This window comes from Scyliorhinus canicula, chromosome 12 (genome assembly GCF_902713615.1).
Source record: "Scyliorhinus canicula chromosome 12, sScyCan1.1, whole genome shotgun sequence".
Lineage (NCBI taxonomy): Eukaryota > Metazoa > Chordata > Chondrichthyes > Carcharhiniformes > Scyliorhinidae > Scyliorhinus > Scyliorhinus canicula.
The window spans coordinates 124,397,803-124,420,544 of record NC_052157.1 but is presented as its reverse complement, the minus strand read 5'-3'; the positions used below and the strand labels follow the sequence as shown (position 1 = coordinate 124,420,544).

General features: G+C 47.1%; 1 protein-coding gene across 1 annotated transcript in view; it reads right to left on the bottom strand.

Moving 5' to 3' along the window:
• LOC119974501 (sodium/glucose cotransporter 2-like) overlaps positions 1 to 22,160 on the bottom strand; it is a 58,724-nt gene extending 36,564 nt beyond the window's left edge. The window contains exon 1 of the mRNA XM_038813440.1: positions 22,056 to 22,160. The gene's annotated coding sequence lies outside the window, so the exon portion shown is untranslated. The remainder of the gene's footprint in view (positions 1 to 22,055) is intronic.
• Positions 22,161 to 22,742: the final 582 nt, after the last annotated feature.

Here is a 22,742-nt window from a genome sequence, read left to right as displayed (position 1 = left end):
CCTCAGAAGCTACCTATTATGTCCTGCAATAATCCTAACAATGCCTCCCCTGGCTCCTCAGCCATGTCTTTCAGCAACTTTTTTAAAATCCTGTTGCTACTGGAAATAATAGACATGGTGAATAGAATGTAAAGTGTTTAAGGTGGTGCTGGAGGCCTGGATTGCCCTGATTGTCCTGTTCAAACAATGATAGTGCAACTTAGTCAGTTCTGAATGAAGGGCCTGGTTGTTGAGAAATCCAGTCATTCTAAAGAACCACATTGCTTGGCTCTGTTTATCTCTGGGATCTCTAAGTAAAGAAAATGTAATGATTGGCTCTGGCAAATAAGGCACCAGTGACTTGCTGAATGCACTGGTGACGCATGTTGCTCGTGTCACCAGTAGCCCCTTGCAAACACCAAGATTAAATAAAGGAATTAGAGTTCAAGGAGTTGGTGACCTTCACTGTTCCTGGCAATACTGTGCCAATTTTACAATCTGGTTGCAAGTTGCAGCAGTTAGTGTAATTCTCAGACTACCCTCCTGCCTGTGAAGCGTGAAGCTACTGGTCCTCTGCTAGGGTCAGGAAAGCCCTTTCGTTCTTAGGTAACCTCTTCAGATAATGATTCCTCACCTCCCAAGAATCATGAATGCTTCTGTCTCACCCGACTCCTCTTCCTCCAAATAATACATGAACAAGTGTTTCCCAGATGGTATGTTGCTGAATAAATTAGCAACCATCCATATTTGACCTATTTATAATCTAGAGTAGCTGACTGCATTTTAAAACTGAGTAATAAGCGCTGTTGGAAATATGATCTTCAAATGCTTGTTCACATGACATATGCACAATTTAAAAAAATTAATAGAATCACTGAAGTGCAGAAGGAGGCCATTTGGCCCATCGAGCCTGCACCGACCTTCTGAAAGAGCACCCCCAACCAGGCCCACTCCCCCCCTTCCCTGTAAATGCACCTAACCTTTGGATACCAAGGGACAATTTACCATTGCCAATCCACGTATCCTGCGCATCTTTGGACTGTGGGAGGAAACCAGAACACCCGGAGGAAATGCACGTAGAAACAGGATGAATTTATGAACTCCATGCATGGGATGTGGGCATCGCTAGCCAGGAAAGAATTTGTTGCCCTTGGACTGCGTGGATGGCTAGTCCATTTCAAAGGGCGCTGAAGAGTCAAGCACATTTCTGTGGGTCTGGAGTCACATGTAGGCCGACTAGATGAGGAGAGCAGATTTCTTTCCCTGATTTGGTAAACATGTGGGAAAATTAAGATTAAAAAACAAAGTAAAACAGGGAGTTGATTAGAGGCAGACGCCTGGAGAAATGAAGAGATGTAAATTCGCCTATCAGTGCAAAACAAGTATTTTACATATATAACTTGAGAAAACAATGGGCTATACATGCGGTAACTTCAAAGTGGAGAGATCAGGGGTGGGATTCTCCAACCCCCCGCCGGGTCGGAGAATCGCCCAGGGCCGGTGTCAATCCCGCCCCCGCCGTGTCCCGGATTCTCCGCCACGCGAGATTCGACGGGGGCGGGAATCGCGCAGCGCCGGTCGGCGGGCCCCCCACGGCGATTCTCTGGCCCGCGATGGGCCGAAGTCCCGCCACTAACAAGCCTCTCCCACCGGCGTGGATTAAACCACCTACCTGACCGGTGGGATTGGCAGCGCGGGCAGGCGCCGGGGTCCTGGGGGGGGGGGGGGGGGGGGGGGGGGGGGCGTGGGGTGATCTGACCCCGGGGGATTCCCCCACAGTGCCTGGCCCGCTGTCGGGGCCCACCGATCGGCGGGCTGCCCTGTGCCATGGGGGCACTCTTTCTTCCGCCCCAGCGCATGCGCGGGGATGACGTCAGCAGCCGCTGAAGCTCCGGCGCATGTGCGGACTTACGCCGGCCGGCGAAGTCCTTTCGGCCCCGGCTGGTGTGGCGCCAAAGGTCGTTCATGCCAGGCGGCAGTGCGGGGACCACTCTGGCACGGGCCTAGCCCCTCAATGTGAGGGCTTGGCCCCTAAAGATGCAGGGACCCCCGCCGGGTACGGTAGAATCCCGGCCCAGGAAATTGACACTTACTTGCCAAAAGCCCATTCCACATGGTGGATAACACCAAAGGGAAATAAATCGTATAACTGTAGGACACTAGGAGAGGGGGAGAGACAGCTGACATTAGAAGTGGAGTAGTTGCAGATTTAGGGTACAATTCAGTGGACTCAAGTTAAAGTCTGCTGAACGGCACATGTAGCAGGTGTTTCTTGGTGGCTGCAATGGGCTGGGAGACTCCCTCCAGGTGATGTTATGATTGGTCCACGTTTGTGTGGGCCAGTACTATACGGCACTCTAGCGAGGTCTCCCAGGCAGTTGAGTCCCGGGGACATGGTGAATCTAGTGTCCGGGTATTTAGTCATTCTGTATCAACCAGCGAGGACGAGATCCAGATCGCGCTGGGCAGAGCGAGTTGGGTGACTCACGACCAACCCGACACAAAACCCGATTTTGGACTTGCGCGCGATTCACTCATTTCTCCCAGATCCACGCTGGGCGCAACGGGGTCGCTAAATCACGCCTTTAGACAAATCGCCATTTTCCGCCTTCACTGAACCTGAGGACTATTCCCCAGACGTGGCCATCTTAACTTGGGTGTAGTAATTATATGCTGGATTTAGCTCATAGTTACTTAATATTGGCTGTTGTTTGGGGAAAGGGATGTCTCTGCTCCCACCAAAAGTGACTACTCCATGGCGGGTTCCCCAGTGACGGGACGGACAAGTCATGCAAAATACCGTAGACATTGACGGGACTGGAAGATCCTGCAGGCTACCGATGGTGAGCTGCCTCTGCAGCCATGGGGGAAGGAAATTCCTGCCCATAGTTTCAGAGCTCCTTTGACCGTGGGTATAGGTCTGAGGACTGGAGAGTAGCAATATAGTACCCGGTTTTAAAAAGGGAAACAGTTAATTTGGATAATCAAAGGCCAGTTAGCTTGATACCTGTGGGAGGGAAAGAGCATCTTTAATTAAGATGAAATTACCATTGAAATGAAAAGGGAATAAAAATAAGCAGCACAGATTTCAAAATGGATAATTGTGCTCAGAATTCTTTGATCAGGTGACAGACATGGTAGATGGAGAAATGCAGCATATCTAGTGTATGCAAAATATAGAAAAGCCATTAATAAGATGCCACAAGAGAGTTTCCAGCATAGAATTAAAGGGAGGACACCAAACCAAATTAAAAATGATTAGTAGGTGGAAAATGTAAAGCACTAGTTAAAAACAGTTTATCAGAGTGGTTGGAAGTGGGTTGCAGTGTGCCACAATTTCCTATTCTGGAGTCATTTCTGTTCACTGAGTATATCAATGATTTGGATGTATGCCTAACTTGTGTTCAAATTTATGGATGATGCTGTTACAACACTCTGGGCTAGTGCACGGTCAATTCCAGCCCCACAGGACCCAGAGTCACAGCACAAGTGAATTAACCAATAATTCTGATTAAAATACCCAAAGTCTTTGGCCTTTGGCCGTCCAATAATTACAGTCACCAGGTTTGTAAGTTTAAACACAATTACTGTTTACTTATAACTAGGACAAATGTGACAAATGCAGTGAAGAGAGTTGCTTAATGTCAAGCTAATGCCCGACTCCCTCTTTAACTGTCACACCCTCTACCCACGCATAAGACAGACAGAGGAGTGGAAAGGGGTAAAATAATAAGGGTTAGGGTCAAAAGCTGAGTCCTTGCTTCAGATGATGAGTTCTTCAGTACATTTTCTTCAAATTATGGGCATGTTTAAAGTCTGTGATTTATAGCCTGTAGTGATCTTCCTTGCAGTTAGCAATATCTTACAGATTTTCCAGGCTTTGTAACAGCCTGTTGCAGAGAGAGTTCTGGTCTCTGTTTGCATCAGTCTTCACTGCAGAGAGAGAGTTGATTCCCACAATGGCCGTTTGGTGAGAATTTGCTCGTTATTTCTGGAGAAAACAGCGGAAAAAAGAGAGCTTTTCTCCCTTAGATTCCAAAAGGGAAACTGAAAGCTCTTTAAGTCTCTGAACCATTTCAGTGGGAATAGGTCCTATCGCCACCTGTTACTTGGTAGTGCACTGCCTTTTAGGCCCATTCAATGGCCAGCAGCCACATCAATCATCACTGATGCCAATCTAAAACAGCACAGGCTTCTGGATCTTCCTGTTTGAGTTAAAGGTGAAGGCTGCTTTGGCTTAAGATCACAGGCACATTAAACATCCATGGATCAAAAAATATAACAGCAGAAAGAAAAGAGGGAAAACAAGGGATAGATAGGGAATAAACAAGAACAAGCAGGCTTACAATACCAAAATAGGAGGTATAATTAATTCTTCAGAAGAAAAAGGTAGTTACGAGGTATTATTGTTAAAGTAGAGGGGTGGTGGTGTGAAAAGGCCTAAAACGTGACATACAATTTAATACAAATTTGTGTGAGGTGTAGCATTTTGACCAAAACGCAGCTGAGAACAGACTCTGACTGGAAGTTTTGTTTTTCTTTCTGCTTTCATGTGATGTGGGGTAAGGCCAGCAGTTGTTGCCCATCCCTAATTGCCCTTGAACTGAGTGGCTCGTAGGCCATTTTACAGGGCGGCACGGTAGCCTTATGGATAGTACAATTGCTTCACAGCTCCAGGGTCCCAGGTTTGATTCCGGCTTGGGTCACTGTCTGTGCGGAGTCTGCACATCCTCCCTGTGTATGCGTGGGTTTCCTCCGGGTGCTCCGGTTCCCCCCCACAGTCCAAAGATGTGCAGATTAGGTGGATTGGCCATGATAAATTGCCCTTAGTGTCCAAAATTGGCCTTAGTGCTGGGTGGGGTTACTGGGTTATGGGGATAAGGTGGAGGTGTTGACCTTGGGTAGGGTGCTCTTTCCAACAGCCGGTGCAGACTCGATGGGCTGAATGGCCTCCTTCTGCACTGCAAATTCTATGATAAGAGTCAACCACATTGCTGTGGATCAGGAATCATGTAGGTCAGACCATGTAAGCATGTAGACACGTAGGCAGATTCCCTTCCCTAAAGGACATTGGTGAACCAGATGGGTTTTTACAACAATCAATGATAGTTGCATAGTCACCATTACAAATTAATTAATTAAATTTAAATTCCAACAGCAGTTCTGATGGGATTTGAATCCATGATTCCAGAATATTTACTCTGTGCCTTGGATTACTAGTCCAGTGACATTACCACGACACTACCATGCTGTGAAACTTAGGCACGTAGTTCACAGGATATTAAAGGAACCATCTCAGGTTGGTGCGGTGGCAACCTTTTAGCTCTTTTCACAAGAATTATAGAACTTAAAAGCCAGGAGATAATGCTAATTCTATATACAGCTGTAATAAGACCTCTGCTAGAGATTTGTGTGCATTATGGGGCTCCACATTGCAGGAAGATTATTAAGGCCTCAGAAAGATGATGGTATAGATTTATTAGAATTATGTCTGCCATGAAGAAATACATATAAGTGGAAAAATTTTAATCTAGCCCACCACCAGCAGTGTTGGGTCAATAGAGAATTTTATTCTCTATTAAAATCATTGGGATGAGGTGGGCAGGGAACAAAAGTGTAAGGGCAGTCTGCCAATTTGTAGTCCTGGCAGAATGGTGCCAGGGGTGCCGTGCTCAAGCTCTCTCAAAAGAAATTAAAACACAACTTTTAGTCAATCTCTTCATATATCAGGAGTACAATGAGGACACAATGGCCACTTTGGGCAGGATTAACCGCCGGCGGAACATTCCGGTCCCAAGCCGGTGCATGGGTTTCCCGGCGGCGATAGGATGCTCAATGGCGGGACCGGTAGATCCGACTGTCGGGCCACCTCTGCCGCCAAAAATCACTTGCTGGGGTGGCCGGTAAATCCGCCCAATAAAGGGAGAAAATACACCAAATCCTGGGCACTACAATATCACTATTAAGAGAGCTGTATTTTTGGAAACCCTTTTATATACTCGTGCCTTATCTATCTCTTCGCCAGTGCTAATGTCTTGTGCCTTACCTATCTCTCCGCCAGTGCTCATGACAGCCTCCTGGCAATGTTAAAGCATTCTGGAAGAAGGAATCAGATACTTCCATTTACTTAACCTTCTAATAGCCCTGTGCAGATCACATGAGCACGCACTGCTGGGTTCCTTGCAAAATGATGATTGGTTCCAGTCAATAAACTAACAGAGTAAACAAGATCTTTGATATAATGTTCCTCTTCAATTTTTAGCTTGTACTGACAATTGTGCAAATGACTGTGCAATTAAAATTCCTCAGTAATTTTCCCTTGTAATTATGTGTAGGCCTTTTGACTCTTGCACTCCGTAAACTTTTACAGGGTCAGATGGAGTATTCTGAAATTTAGCTTGTAAGATTAATAGCCTTACTCTTAAATTAACCACGTCCTTCCTCATTCAGTAAGAAACTTGATTGTTAACCCTCGCACTGCATACAGATTCCTGGAAACTCCTGGGGAAGTTGGTTTTATTCCCTTTCAGTCGAACCATTCTGCTTTTGAAGTAATTACTCACGTCCATTGCCTGCATGGCCATTTTTTCTATCTTATGCTCTTTTAAATTTGGAACGAGGGATAATAAGGCAGTGCTATAAAATACGGGTACGGCTTTCGCTATTTTCCGAATTATAAACTCCCGACAGTTTGTTGCAACAAAAATCTCTCGGTTTTACCTTATAACCCTGTTAGTTATGCATGCAAAAACACACTTCCAAATTATGAGGATTGATTTGAACTACTTGAACACTTGTGGTTTTTCCTTTTCCCAATTGGATTTCAGATTCAAATTTCTGGGTTCTCTTGGAGTGGGGAGGCCACTTCTAGTTGAGTCCCGTCAGAGTCTGCCACTAAATGTTGCTCGTTCTGGGTGAGTGTGCTTTACACTCAATTTGGCTCTGTTTCGTTCCTTAGCTCTAGAGAAGCCAGGTATCGTTAAGATACCGCCACAAGTTTCAAGTTCAAGTTCAGACCAATAACTCAATACACCAGTTAGTAAGTTCAAACAAGGCAGCAGGGTAGCATGGTGGTTAGCATAAATGCTTCACAGCTCCAGGGTCCCAGGTTCGATTCCCGGCTGGGTCACTGTCTGCGTGGAGTCTGCACGTCCTCCCCCTGTGTGTGTGGGTTTCCTCCGGGTGCTCCGGTTTCCTCCCACAGTCCAAAGATGTGCGGGTTAGGTGGATTGGCCATGCTAAATTGCCCGGAGTGTCCTAATAAAAGTAAGGTTAAGGGAGGGGGTTGTTGGGTTACGGGTATAGGGTGGATACATGGGTTTGAGTAGGGTGATCATGGCTTGGCACAACATTGAGGGCCGAAGGGCCTGTTCTGTGCTGTACTGTTCTATGTTCTAAGACACATTTATTATAATACAGTTATCTACTAATTATGCATATAAAACTACAAGACTAGGCTAATCCTACCACTAACAGGCCAATACTTATCTGGAATAAGGGAACTGCTGGATCAGGGGACAACGGCCTCTTGCTTTGTCCTGGATCCGCAGGCTTCCAGTCGGTGTGGAATAAAGGGGTCAGGAGTGTCTACTCGCGTAGCGTGCGTTGTATGACACTTACTTGATGGTGGCTGCTGACCAGGCCTCTCCTTCTCAAGGTTCTTCGAGAGCTGCTAAGATGTTCTGCTGGGAGGGCCGGCTAAGAGAGCTGGTCAAGGAGAGCCTGGCTAAGAGAGAGAGCTGGGGTCGGGGTCTCTGTCTTATACCTCTCCCAGGGTCTCGTGCCCACCTGGGCGGACCCTCTATACACTCGCAATCGATTGGGTCTCTTCCCAATCGATTGATTTGAATTTCCCCAATAATGGGGCTGTTCTTCGATCACTGGGCGGTTGTTGGGGCTTATTGTTTTGGACTTCTCTTGGCGCCGAGAAGTCTGGTCTTCTATTCAATGTAGCGATTTGAGTTAACTTGTTTCCATTGTACCTGGTAATCACCGGGTATCGCCTCATTAGTATGCTAACTTGTTTTTTTCACAGTGCTGTCTGGTTTCTGCAGCAGTCAGAATACATAAGCGCTTCTGCAAGCTGCTTGCTTTTGCAACATGTCCATTTCCCCTGCATTCTTTGTAATCTTCCATTTTGTGTTGGGCAGTGGCCACCCCAGGTGGCTACAGTAGGCCTTTTGACTCTTGCACTCTGTAAACTTTTACAGGGTCAGATGGAGTATTCTGAAATTTAGCTTGTAAGATTAATAGCCTTACTCTTAAATTAACCACGTCCTTCCTCATTCAGTAAGAAACTTGATTGTTAACCCTCGCACTGAATACAGATTCCTGGAAACTCCTGGGGAAGTTGGTTTTATTCCCTTTCAGTCGAACCACTCTGCTTTTTGAAGTAATTACTCATTTGTGGTAGTATGACTAGAGGTACTACGGTACCTGGGAGTGTGAGCTACCATTGGTGGAGAAGGCTCACCGCTCATTGGCCCAAGTGTTTGCATTTCATTGGTCGGAACGTAAGGTGGCGCCGCCCAGTGAAGCGGGGTATAAGAACCCATGTTTCCCAGCAGCCAGCCTTCTTTCTGTACTCGAGCTGCTGGGGAAACATCTTGTTGATTAAAGCCTTCAATTCGGACTACATCCTCGATTCAGTAGTTATTGATCGCACATCATCATTTAACACTAATAAATTAACATCAACGTTAGGAGAGTATTTGGTCAGGTTCACTTGTAGGTGGCTGGTTTAGCTCACTGGGCTAAATTGCTGGCTTTTAAAGCAGACCAAGCAGGCCAGCAGCACAGCTCGATTCCCGTACCAGCCTCCCCGAACAGGCGCCGGAATGTGGCGACTAGAGGGTTTTCACAGTAACTTCATTGAAGCCTACTCGTGACAATAAGCGATTTTCATTTTTCATTTCATTCAGGTATTGGAGAAAACTTTTACTCTATTTTGCTGTGAATGGTAAACAATTAGACTCACTCCAGTTTCATTCTAGGCTGATGCTTCATGCATAACTAGGAGAGTATAGCATTGTTGGAGATAACCAAGTATTCTACTCAGGAGTCAAGTGAGGCCCTGTTTCAGTTTAACGTAAATTTGAAATGGAAATCTGAACATAACTTTGATAAACTGAAAGTGTAAGTACGACCTGAAGTGTCGGCAGAAACTTTCCCAAATCACTTCCGCCATTTTATCTCCTCTTTTTGGGAGCGCTGACAGTTACTGTTGGAGATTTCAAAGGTTTGGCTGGCCCATGGTGGCTCACCCAATTAGCCATTCTTCACAGGCTACACAATGAGGGTCATATTTTCGCCACTGAGGTGGGTAGTTTGAATCAGGAAATTCCCCAACTTGGCAAACCTGCCTTGGTTTACATTTTCACTCCAGGGAGTTGGGCGTGAGATAGAATTGGGTCTGCAAGCACTGTGATGCAGTTAGCACTATTGTCTCACGGCGCCGAGGACCAGGGTTCAATCCTGGCCCCGGGTCACTGTTTTCAAATTCTCCCCGTGTCTACGTGGGTCTCACCCCTAAAATCCAAAGATACGCAGGGTAGGTGGATTAGCCACGCTAAATTGACGCTTAATTGGAAACTTTAAAAAAAAAGCATTGGGTATGCCAAACCTGGAAGCAGATTATAGGCAACCATGGAGCAGGTGAGTGCCAAGGCAGACTGGTTAGAAGGCCCACCTCGGTTCTCTGAGACTTCAGCCCAGTTGTATAAAAGGCTATGAGGCCTTCGAGCCCTCACCCCTCACAACCCCTCAACTCCTCCATGCCTCATCATACTTCCATGCCAACTCATTCCCCCTCCATACCCTCCAAGGCATCTCATACCACTTCTATTGACGCTCACCCAGTGTTCACTCTGAGCACATCACAGGAGCCATTTTGGGATAAATAAATATAAATTTCTAACTATCTTATGCAGCTCTCACTCAGAACACTTGTTACTGAACAAACACTCCCATGCATAAACCTAATTTCAAGCATTTGAAACCCCTCGAGTATTCAATCTGTTCTAAGAACAAAGTTATGTTCACATATCACATCAAAGACAGATAATCCTGTACTAGATAATCCTAAACTTGCATTTGAAATGTGAACTCAGCCTTCCCTGTTGGGATTAGTGCATTTGTAACTTTTGAAACTCAACCAAGCATTCATAATGATCTCAGCTGTAATATCAAGAAATGGGTGAGTGACTTCTGGTGACGACAATGTGCTGAGAAGTCTCACATCAGGTGGCTCTCCTCCCAATAGCCACTTTGCACCTTAAAAAACGCCTGAAAATTGAACAATTCATCCCCTCAACTTTAGCAGAACAACAAGGGGAAAAAGAAAGGATGCCGGGCAAAAGTCAATCCAGGGGCCGAGCAGACAGCAGTACAAAGAGCCTGTATCAGCAGCGAACGGGCGAGCCGACCGGCGCACGAGACGGTGAAACCCGAACTTCACCGGGGCAAGAGGGCCTGACCAGCCACGCATGAAGCCCTCCCCCATTGGGGTTGTGGCTGGATGGCGTTCCGCTAAAGGACACTGAGGGAGCACAGGGATGAGATGAAATCGGACATTCAGGTGGTGGTGATGTGCATGGTAGCCGAAGCTCTGGTGCATGGACAAAGCCGAAAAGAGATTGGAGGCCCAGGAGGCGACGATCGCAGAGCTGGAAAGAGCTGCAGTAGATCAGAGTGACCAGAATGTCAACCTAGAAAAAGAAGTGGTGAGGCTGGTCATGACACGGGACAGCCTAAAAGGAAAGGTAAAGGATTAAGAGAACCGGTTGGGATGGCAGAACTTACAAATCATTGGCCTACCAGAGGGGATCGAAGGTATGTGACCCAAATGCTGGGCAACCGGCTGGGAAGGGAGACCTTCCCCAACCCACCAGAAATAGGCAGGGCATACCGGTTGCTCCAACCAAAGCCCAAAGCTGGGGACCAGCCAACGGCGATTATAGCAAAACTGCACCAGTACAAGACCAGGAGAGAATCCTGCGCTGGGCCAGACAGTCCAAGAACTGCAGCTGGGAAGGACGTAAGATATATACCAGGACATTGGGGTTGACCTGGCGAAGTACCAGGCCAAATTCAACAAGGCAAAGGCCGCGCTATACAAGAGCAGTGTAAGATTTGTTATGCTGCACCCAGCCAAGATCTGGGTCATATACCAAGGCAAGAACACTTTTATACAGTCCCTGTGGAGTCGGATAGCTTTGTCACAGAGTACAGGCTGGAAAAGCGGCAACAAGGAAAACGATGAGGAGCCCACAGAAAGAGACTCTAAGACCGCAATGTTCTGGCATGCGGAGGGGGGGAGAAAAGAGCACCTCCCACCACAACCTGTGCAACCAACATCAAACCACCACCACAGAGACCGCTTTACGTGGGAGAACGTGGCCTCATTCTGAAAAAGGGAGGTAGTGAACGAAAAAGGGAAGGATGAGTGGGGTCCAGTCAAGTACAGGGTAAGACAGGGGATAGAGCGAGCAAGAATTTTAGAGAGCAGGTGAGGGAAGGAAGCACAGTAACTCCCACGAGGGAGCCACCACACTAGTGGGGTAGCTACCACCAGGACTCATACGAAGGATAGAGACTGCGGCGTGCCCCCAGCAAGGGGGAAAGCACCTGGCAATGGGGGGTGTAAGACAACAGGACGGGGATTTAAGTGGGAAAAGAAGCAGAGAGAAGGGGGATAGGGGGAGCGGGCTATGGGGGGAGGGGGGGGTGAAGGTGATGGGGGGGCATGGTGAGAAGGAAATAGGCAAGGACAGATCAAAAACGCCACACGTGGTGGCTTGGAACAAAATGTCGCTGTAAGCAACCACCTAGCAGGGTCCCTGGGCAAAGGGAGACCAGGGAGTGCCGGGGCATATCCATGTAGCGGGCGCTCAGTTGGCGGCCATGTTGGATGCCACCTGGACAAAGAGAAACCCTGAGTGCTGGGGGCCTGACCTCATAGGGAGAACAGTGACCATGTCCATTTTGGTCGCTCCCTCCAACAAAGGGAAACCCCGGAGTGCAGGGGCACGTCCACCAAGCGAATATGGTTAAACCCACAGGAGCAGGGGGTCAAAAACGCCCCACCAGGATAGTCACCTGGAATGTCAGCGGACTTAGCACCCCCGTGAAAAGATCCAGAGTCTTCACCCATCTGAGGAATATGACATAGTCTTCCTCCTAGAAACGCACCTGAGGGAAAAGGACCGCCTGCGGGTAAGGAAGGGCTGGGTGGTACATACCTACCATTTCTACTACGGGACGAGGGCCAGGGGCTAACCATTCTAATTAATATGGGGACGATGTTCACGTCGACAAGGACGGTTACGGACCTAGGGGGACAGTACGTCATGGTCAGCGGTGTCCTGGATGGGGCACCAGTAGTCCTCGTTAACATGTACATTGCCAACTGGGATGACACGGAGTTTATAAAGAAGGCCATGGCAGAAATCCCTGACATAGATACGCACAGACTCATCACTGGGGGGGGGGTAAGGACTTTAACTGCATACAGGACATAAGGACGGACAGGCCGAACCACAAAACGGAAAAGGACCTCCAGCATGGCCAACGAACGTGGCCTTTTTAGGGAGCAGATGGGAGCGGTGGACCCATGGCGATTCATCCACCCAGGGGAGAAGGAGTTCTCCTTCTTCTCCCAAAGGCATAACGTATATTCAAGGATCAACGTCTTTGTAGTGGGGAAATCAGTGCTTCCAGGGTTGGTTAGGGTGGAATACTCCTCAATCGTAATCTCCAACAATGCTCCACATTATATGGATGTGAGGTTGGAGACAGGCATCGCCCAACGCCCCAGATGGAGGTTAGACATGGCCTTATTGGCTGACAAGGCCTTTTGCAAGAAAATATCACAGGCCATAGTTGAATACATAAATAACAACCAGAACGGGGTCTCACCCTCCACCTCCTGGGAGGCGCTGAAGGCCGTGATCAGGGGAGAAATTACTGCTTTTGAAGCACAAAGAGACAGGGAGGAGAGGGCGGCTAGGCAACAGCTAGTTGACTCCACACTGCAGGTGGATACTCTGAGGCCCCAACCGTTAAGCTCCTGGCGGAGAGGAGAAAGCTTCAGATGGATTTGAACTGCTCTCCACGAGGAGAGCAATGCACCAACTCCTCCAGGCATGGGGGACCTTATACGAGCACGGAGATAAGGCCAGCCGCCTGTTGGCACAACAGTTGAAAAAGCAGGCAGCCACAAGAGAGATCGCACAAGATCGTAGAATTGATCATAGAATTTACAGTGCAGAAGGAGGCCATTAGGCCCATCGAGTCTGCACCATCCCTTAACCCCACTTAAACCCACACCTCCACCCTATCCCCTATCCCCGTAACTCAGTGACCCCACCGACCTTTTTGGAAACTCAGGTCAATTTAGCAGGGCCAATCCACCTAGCCTGCACATCTTTGGCCTGTGGGATGAAACCAGAACACCCAATGGAAACCCACGCAGACACGGGGAGAAAGTGCAAACTCCACACAGACAGTGACCCAAGCCGTGAATCAAACCTGGGACCATGGAGCTGTGAAGCAACCGTGCTAACCACTGGGCTACCGTGCCGCCCCCACTGTGCTACCGCGCCGCCCAAATTAGGAATGGCAGAGGCACATTAGTAATGGATCCAGACAAGGTTAACAAAGCCGTCTACCAGGGGCTGTACACCTCGGAGACCCCAGCAGGGGATGAAGCAGTTCCTTGATGGACTGGACATGCCCGTTGTGGGGGACGATAGCAAATGGGGCCTGGAAGCACGGATAGAACTGGGAGAGGTCATGGAGAGCATTAGCTCCATGCAGGAAGGGAAGGCCCCGGGACTGGATGGTTCCCCAGTGGAAATCTACAAAAGATGCGCTGGCCACGCACCTGCGGGAGATGTTCACGGACTCACTGGCGAGGGGCACACTGCCGCACATGCTGGCACAAGCCTCAATCTCGCTGATACCTAAAAAAGACAAAGACAAAGACCCAACAAAGTCAGGTTCCTACAGACTCATCTCGCTACTAAACGTAAATGGAGGCCAAGATCCTAGCCAAAAGGCTGGAGGACTGTATACCAGAGGTGGTCGCAGAAGACCAAACGGGCCTTGTCAAGGGTAGACAGCTAACATCGAACATCAGGTGCCCGCTGAACGTAATCATGACCTCTTCCGGGGAGAGAACACTAGAGGTGATGTCTCCCTGGACGCAGAAAATGCCTTTGTCAGATTTGAATGGAAGTACCTCATAGAGGTACTGGAGTGGTTTGGGCTCAGAACAGGATTCACCATCTGGATGAGAATCCTCTCTAATGCCCCCATGGCGAGCATGAAGGCAAACACTACCAGCTCTAAGTACTGTCAGCTGCACATGGGTAAGAGGCAGGGACGCCTGTTATCCCCACTGCTGTTCGCGTTAGCGATAGAGCCATTAGCGATTGCGCTCAGAACAGCAAAGAACTGGAAGGGGATCCGAAGAGGAGGCAGAGATCAGAGAGTTTAACTCTTCGCGGATGACCTGCTCCTCTGCATCTCGAACTGACAAAGCAGCATGGAAGGAATCATTGCTCTCTTGAACAAGTTTGGAACCTCCTCGGGCTTCTAACTCAACATGAACAAAAGCTAGATCTTCCCAGTGAACCCACAAGGGGGAAGGTCAGAGCTGGTGGGGCTGTGTTTAAACAGGCCCAGCTCAAATTTTGCTACCTGGGGATCTAAATTGTCCACGACTGGATAGGGGTCCACAAATTGAACCTGACAAGTCGGATAGAGGAATTTAAAAAGGACCCTGCAGAGATGGAACATGCTCCCACTCTCCCTGGCGGGGAGGGTGCAGACGATCAAATTGAATGTGCTGCCCAGGTAGCTCTTCCTACTTAAATGCATCCAAATCTATGTTCCCAAGGCCTTTTTCAACTCACTGGACAAACTAATTATGGTGTTTGTGTGTGTGTGTGTGTGAGAGAGAGAGAGAGAGGGGGGGGGGGGGGGGTGTGAGGGGGAAGAATGCAAGGATCCAAAATAAGGTTCTACAGAGAACAAAATCTATGGGTGGACTAGCCGTCCCAAAACTGCAGTACTACCACTGGGCAGCAACAGCAGAAAGAATAAAGGGGTGGATAAAGGAGCCGGATGCCTAGTGGGTGCTCATGGAGGAGGATTCATGCAAGGGAACCTCCCTCCGGGCCCTAGCCATGGCGGCACTCCCATCCCCACCCAAGCAGCACTGAATCAGCCCAATGGTGGTGGAAACACTCCAGTCGTGGAATCAACTTCGACAACATTTTGGCCTAACCGAGATGTCCGACAAAGCCCCCATCTGCAACAACCACAGGTTCGTGCCGGCGCTCACAGACAACCAATTATTGCCCATCAGTCTGCTCTCCATCTTCAGCAAAGTGATGGAAGGCGTCACTGACAATACTTAACAAGTGGCACCTAGCATAAATCTGCTTACCGATGCTCAGTTTGCATTCCTGAGGATCACTTGGCTCTTGACCTAACTACAACCTTGGTACAAACATGGATGAAAGATTTGAATACCAAAGCTGAGGTGAGAGTGACTGCCCTTCACATCAAGGCTGTATATGGCTGAGTGTGGCAAAATTGATATCAGTGAGAATCAGGGATAAAACTCCACTGGCAAGAGTCATAGGTTGCAGAAAGGAAAATGGCTGTAGTTGTTGGAGGCCCCAAGACATAATCGCAGGAATTTTCAGGGTTGTGTCCTACTTTATGTCCTCCTTGGGATGTATGTATTGAAAGGCCAGCCATCATTGCATTTTGTTAATTGCTCTTGAGAAGGTTACAATGACTTTCCCTCCATCATAAGGTCAGATGTGGGGATGTTTTGATGATTGCAGAGTGTTCAGTACCATTCATGACTTCTCAGATACTGGAACAGCATTTCAGGGACAACATTTTGACTCGGACTGAGAAATGGCAAGTAACATTTGTGCCACACAAGTACCAGACAATGACCTTCACCAACATCTCCCCTTGACATTCACTGGCATTACCATTGCTAAATGCTCACCATCAACATCCATTGACCAGAAACTGAGCTGGAACAGCAGTATAAATACTGTGGCTACAAGAACAAGGTGAGAAGCTGGCAAGTTGGTGGCTTGACTCACCAAAGCCTGTCCATAATCTACAAGGCACGAATCAGGAGTGTAATGCATACTGTAGCCCAGTATGGACCAACTATTGTATAGATTGGTGCTACTACACCCAGTATAGGTTAGTGAGTCCCTACCCTAAATGAAGCATTGTAACTATACCCCAATGTGGGACTGTACCTGAGTGGAGCAGTGGAACTCTACACAGTCGGAGGTGATGTAACTATCCAGTAAGGGTGCTCGGTGGGTCAGGACTCAGTACTGGACATTGTAACTGTACTCCATTATGGGGCAGTGGGACGTACCCTAGTATGGAGCAATCCACTGCACCCAGTATGGAGCAGTAGATCTGTACTCAATAAAGCAGTGCAACTATATCCCGGAATGGAGCAATGCATCTGTACCCAATATGGGACAGTGAGTCAGTACCCAGTACAACTATACCCAGTATGGACAGTGGGTCTGTACTCCAGAATGGAGCAGTGAGTCTTTACCCTGAACGGGGAAATACAACTTTATGCAGTATGGGGCAGTGAGTTTGTACCCCAGTATTGGAGAGTAGAGTTCCACTCAGTATGAGGCAGTGAATCTCTACCCATTATGGGGCAGCAGGACTGTACCCACTGATAGACAGCATGATCAGGACAATATGAAACAGAAATGGGGAAATATTTCAATGAACTATGACTGACTCGGATTAATGTGGGCTTTGAAGCAGATGTGTTCAAGAAGAACCACAGTCACAGAAATGTCACAGTGCAGAAGGAGGCCATTGGCCTCGTCGTGTCTACACCAGCTCTTCAAACAGAATACAAACAGCATGAAGGAATACACACTTACCCATAGCCCAACACCGATAACCAAAACAAAATACAAGAGAATCACACTGATGTCCGCTGCATTGTTGATGGTCACAGTTTGAGATGGAGACGTGGTTGATGTTGGAGTCGCAGATGCCTTCATATCCACTTGTGATGAAGAGAGGGAGAACACCGAGCATGAAAGAGGCTAAGATAACATCTGACAGGATGAGGGACTTGCCTATTAATATGGGACTGCTAAGTAATGATTGAACCAAACACATTTAATAGGTTACCAAGTGTCAAGAATCTCCCTCTTCAACACCATGCCCACTCAGGAGGCTTTTCAATATTTATCTCAGCAATGGATTCTATCAAATAATCATAATTGATAAATATGACACCCTGTGTGGTATTGAGATGCACAGATCAGAAAGAGCCACATCTTTGGTGCTTAGATGATATTGTGCGGTATGATATTAAGTGCAATATATATGTAAACTGAATGAGTCAGGATTAATTCTTGCTAGCAGAGGTTCATACTAACGCAGTCACCTTTTTCAGTAAGCTAGGCACAAGCATTCTTAGCAGAGCATATTTGCCTTAAGTATTGGAAAATTAAGAGTCTGAGGATCTCTTTTTGGGGAATATTCAGCGACATTCTACAGGTTCTCCAGAATGTTGTAACCTATGAATCCCCTCCAAATAGACTTTATGCAATACAAAACCCCCAAACCCATGGTCACAAATACTGAAAATAAACAGGCCAAACCTCAGTACACAGAGGCAGGCTATACTGTCAGTGGTTAATCTTCAAAGCATGCCAATATCGAAACCAAACCAATACCATGTAAGGACCTTGGAACATTATAAGAACAACGGCATGAGAGAGCTGCCATCAGACAACTCAATTAAAGAACAAGAACATAGAACATAGAACAGTACAGCACAGAACAGGCCCTTCGGCCCTCGATGTTGTGCCGAGCAATGATCACCCTCCTCAAACCCACATATCCACCCTATACCCGTAACCCGACAACCCCACCCCCCCTTAACCTTACTTTTTAGGACACTACGGGCAATTTAGCATGGCCAATCTACCTAACCCGCACATCTTTGGACTGTGGGAGGAAACCGGAGCACCCGGAGGAAACCCACGCACGCACGGGGAGGATGTGCAGATTCCGCACAGACAGTGACCCAGCCGGGAACCGAACCTGGGACCTGGAGCTGTGAAGCATTTATGCTAACCACCATGCTACCGTGCTGCCCAGAAGCTGGGAGACGATTGTAACAGTTGGTGCAGTAAATAGCCCCAGGGTGACACAGTGGTTAGCACTGCTGCCGCACAGCGCCAGGGACCCGGTTCAATTTCGGCCTTGGGTAACTGTCTCTGTGGGGTTTGCACATTATTCCCGTGTCTGCGTGGGTTTCCTCCAGGTGCTCCGGTTTCCTCCCACAGTCCAAAGATGTGCGGATTAGGTGGATTAGCAATGATAAAAATTGCCCCTCAGTGTTGAGGGATGTGCAGTTTAGGTGGGGTTATGGGGAGAGGGAAGGAGAGTGGGCCAAGGTAGGGTGCTCCTTCAGAGGGTTAGTGCAGACCGTTAGGCTGAACGGCCTCTTTCTGCATTGTAGGGATTTTATGATCTCGAGAAATGAACTGGCTACATGCATATCAGTCTGTGGGCCAGAGATATCTCACCTGAATGTGGCCCATTGTTTCGTTTGAGGAAACACATTCAGCAATGAACGTGTTTGTCTGGACCAAGGCATGGAACAGACTAAAGGGTGCTAAGCACTGACCATCTGACAGAATGATCTCAGCAAATATGTTCGCCACTCAGCAAAATGCCTTCGTGGAATGAGTTTTGATAATTTTGATAAGATTTGTAATAAAAAGGCGGCACGGTGGCGCAGTGGTTAGCATTACTAACTCACAGCACTGAGGACCCGAGTTCGATCCGGGCCCTGGGTCACTGTCCTTGTGGAGTTTGCACATTTTCCCCGTGTTTGCGTGGGTCTCGCCCCCACAACCCAAAGATGTGCGGGGTAGGTGAATTGGCCCTTAATTTGAAAAAAAGGAATTGGGTACTTTAAATTAAAAAAAAAAGATTTGTAATAAAAAGGCCAAGACCTTTTTGAGGCTTGTCATTGCAGGCATGAAGGAGAGTCAGAAATGGTCAACATGATTTGTGGACCTACAATTGTTCCCGGGCGAACCCGCCGTGTGGGGAAATGTAATTTATCAATCAATCTGAGGGGGTGATTGGTAACTTACAACTGGGGGGGGCTGAGGTTTAAGGATAATGTACGCATACCAACTAAATCCTGAGGGGATCTGGATTTAATTGAGTATGGTTGTGGTTTCTCAATGGAGGCTTTTAGTAATAAGTCATTCTTTTTAATATGTTTGCGGGGAGCTGCAGTTGAATCATGGCCGGATTTAAATTGGGCTAATCTGTCAGTTGTAAGGGGTCATTTACACTAGTTCAAAAACTCTTGTATTGGGGCATTAGGAGTGTTTTAATAAACAGGTTTGTGGTTGAGCCAAAGCCCTGTATCTGTGCACGTTTGTCCTTTAAAAATTCCTAAAGTCAAGAACCAACAGTAAGGGTAAACGGGAGCATGCACCTTTTACAAAGTGTTGTTAGACATCTTAAGAAATAAACATCGCATGTCAGCCATGGCTCACTTTGAGTCAGAAGGCTGTGGATTCAAGGCCCGCTCAAGAATATGAGTACAATCATCCAGACTGACACAGCAGTGCAGAATTGAGGGAATGCTGCATTGTCAGTGGTGCCAACCTTTAGATGAGTCAATAAACTGAGGCCCTATCCGTCCTCTCAAGTGCATTATTTAAAAGAAGAGTAGGTAAGTTGTCCCCCGTGATCTGGCCAATAATTATCCTCAATCAACATCACAAAAACAGAAGAAATGGTTATTAACACACTTCTGAGGGAGTTTGCTGTGTGTAAATTAGTCACTGTATTTCCTACACTTCAGACGTACTTCACTGGCTGTAAAAAAAAAGCTGATTGTGATAGGTATATTCTGAATGTAAATCTTTATTTTTTTATATAAGGAGAGCGGTAAATGACCATTGAGAGGGGGAGCAGAGAGGTGGGACACAAAGGTATAGCCTAGCCAAGTTATTGAATTGTCCAATAGATAGATGATGTTTAACAACTGTGAGGTGAAGATGGTATCATGGAAAAGGGAGCAACTGAAGACTGTGAAAGGCATTTGGACCATAAGAAACATAGTAGGAGATTCCTTTGTTAAGCAAATAGACATTGTTTCTTGCAGTTGTGTTGGGATATTGTTGTAAAACCTTTTGCCTTTTTATCCCTGTCCTGCTATCTGGTTTGATTTACAGTCTTCTGGTTAGCTGCGACAATCTTACTGCGCCATTTGGGATTCCTGTTAAACTACAGATTTTAGGAAGAGCTGGAAAACCCCTGTCCTGTTGGGCAGGTCAATACTTCCCCTTTAGGTTCTGTGGCAGAACCAATGATGATGTTTGATAGATAGGCAAGCAGCCAATTGGTGGATATGGAATTTCCAACCTTCTCCTATTGTTGCTTGTGGTTGGTGATGCCAATCAAAATGTTTCAGGAAAGAAATTAAGTGAAATGAAATGAAAATCGCTTATTGTCACAAGGAGGCTTCAAATGAAGATACTGTGAAAAGCCCCTAGTCGCCACATTCTGGCGCCTGTTCGGGGAGGCTGGGACAGGAATTGAACCCAAGACGGGTCTTCTGGAGAGTTCCACCTTTTGTTCAGTTCTGGGAGGAAAGCCAAAGTGTAAGGACTCTGACGAATCTCTCTCCTCTCTCTCTGCCAGACCATTTTAAGAGACATTCTACCCAAAACTGTGAAGGCTTTCTTGTTTAAAGGGGCAGAGACATCCATTAAAACTGGGAAAGAGATCTTGCATGTGAAAGTGCCAGCTGTTTCCCGCAGGCCAGTAATCTTTGAGCTGTGTGTGTCAGGGGCGGGAAGAGCTCAATATTGAAACTCAAACTGAGAATATTCCTCAAAGTGCAGCCAGAGTTCCAGTGTAGAGTTCAGACAAAGGAAATAGAAACCTGTGTTAACTCAGGCAGCCTGTAATGATTTCACAGGGTGGCAAAAGCCACCTGGTGGAACGAAGGCAGAACAACACTAATCTGAGCATTCTATGTACAGCACCGTCTGATGGCCAGCGATGGGAATCGCACTGATCTGAACAACCCGTACCTACCGCCATCTAGTGGCAGAAGAGCGGAATTGCACCAACCTGGAACGCTTGGGTATAGCGCCATCTGGTGGTCAAAGGACGGAATTGCACCAACCTGAACCTCTTGAGTAAACCTATTTCCCAGAGGCCGCAACTTCAGCAGTGAAGACTCATCTCAAACATACCCTTTAATCTCTGTTGTTTTTATTCTTCACCAACCCTTACCTTATGTGTGTCTTGTGTGTGTCTGGATGGAGGGTGGGATGGGACCTTGGGATTAGGTAATCTGATAGACCATTACCCTGTTATTTCTTATAACAGGAGTTTAGGCAATAGATTGAAAAGCAATACATCAGGCTGGTAATTTCTGGATGCTTCCTGTACAATAAACTGCCAAGGTTAGTGAGAGAAAGATAATGAAGGTGATCATGTATTGAAGGGCTGGTGTGGCATGGACCCTTCCCATTCTTAGAACAGTGGAATAATTTCTGGAACGAGGGAACGTGAAGTGACAGCCACCCTGGCACAAGCGTCATTTTGGAGGAAGTAAATAAACATTTTGAATATCTTCACAAATGGAAGCTCTGAGCAAAACACTCAAACTTTATTTTATGCTAAATCTGATGGTCACTGATTACTATTGACAGCTAGTTAATCCCTGGTGTGAAACTTTATCGATCTGGCTCAGTCATTAACAATTTATGCTGTGCCATCTTTTATATCAGTGCAAATAAATATCTCACTATTCACAATTAGCTAATGATGTTGGCATACTGCCTTACAGAAGATTGGCTTCACTGCACAACTTGACATAACTGCAGAGTCTACTCAAGAATTATGTACTTTTAATTAATTAAAGAAAACTTGGGTAGTTGAAGCTAAAAACAAAATTAGCATTCTGGTAAGTCCTGCTGCAGTTTTTAATAGATAACACTGACCTGAACTTTGCAGAATAAACTCGATTACTGATTGTTGCTGAATAGAAAGTGAGCAGTCACCGTGACTGGAACATTCACCGCCACCAAATTCTCAGCACCTGACTGTCCACACGTCAAGGCCTGAATTTTATGTTGCTCCTCACCCGAAAGCCTGTGAAATCATGCAAGAAGATGTTGGGCATGCATCCCGAGTTCATTGTGCAATATTTTGGTTGCCCGCGCGCATGGGAGTCAAAGGCACGTCTGCAGATAATCAAGCAGCCAACTTAGCTCATTAAGGAGCCAATTGGATGCAATTTTACGTGGCACATCTGCTTTTATGTTTGGCGGGCGGACATATTAACTGCAACCTTGATCCAGGGCGGGATGGACTATTAGGGCTGAAATAAAAATTATAAAGTTGCCAGGGGACTGGGGTTTGTGTTGTCTAAAGACTCTTTGCAAAGCTTTTCCATTGCAATTTATTTTTTACAGGTCTGCAGTTCCCTGTCCCCCCTGCGGGAGCACATTTGAAGCACTAGCCCACATCCTCCCTTTTCTCCATGGCCACCCTCATCCCGCCCTCCCCAGCAGCACTGAGCATTTCCCAGCGTGCATTTCATGCTGGCTGCCCGTTAATTGGCGTTCTTCGGTTGACCACGGCTGGACCAAAATTTTGCGGCCACTTGTGGGACGACCGAGTGCCTG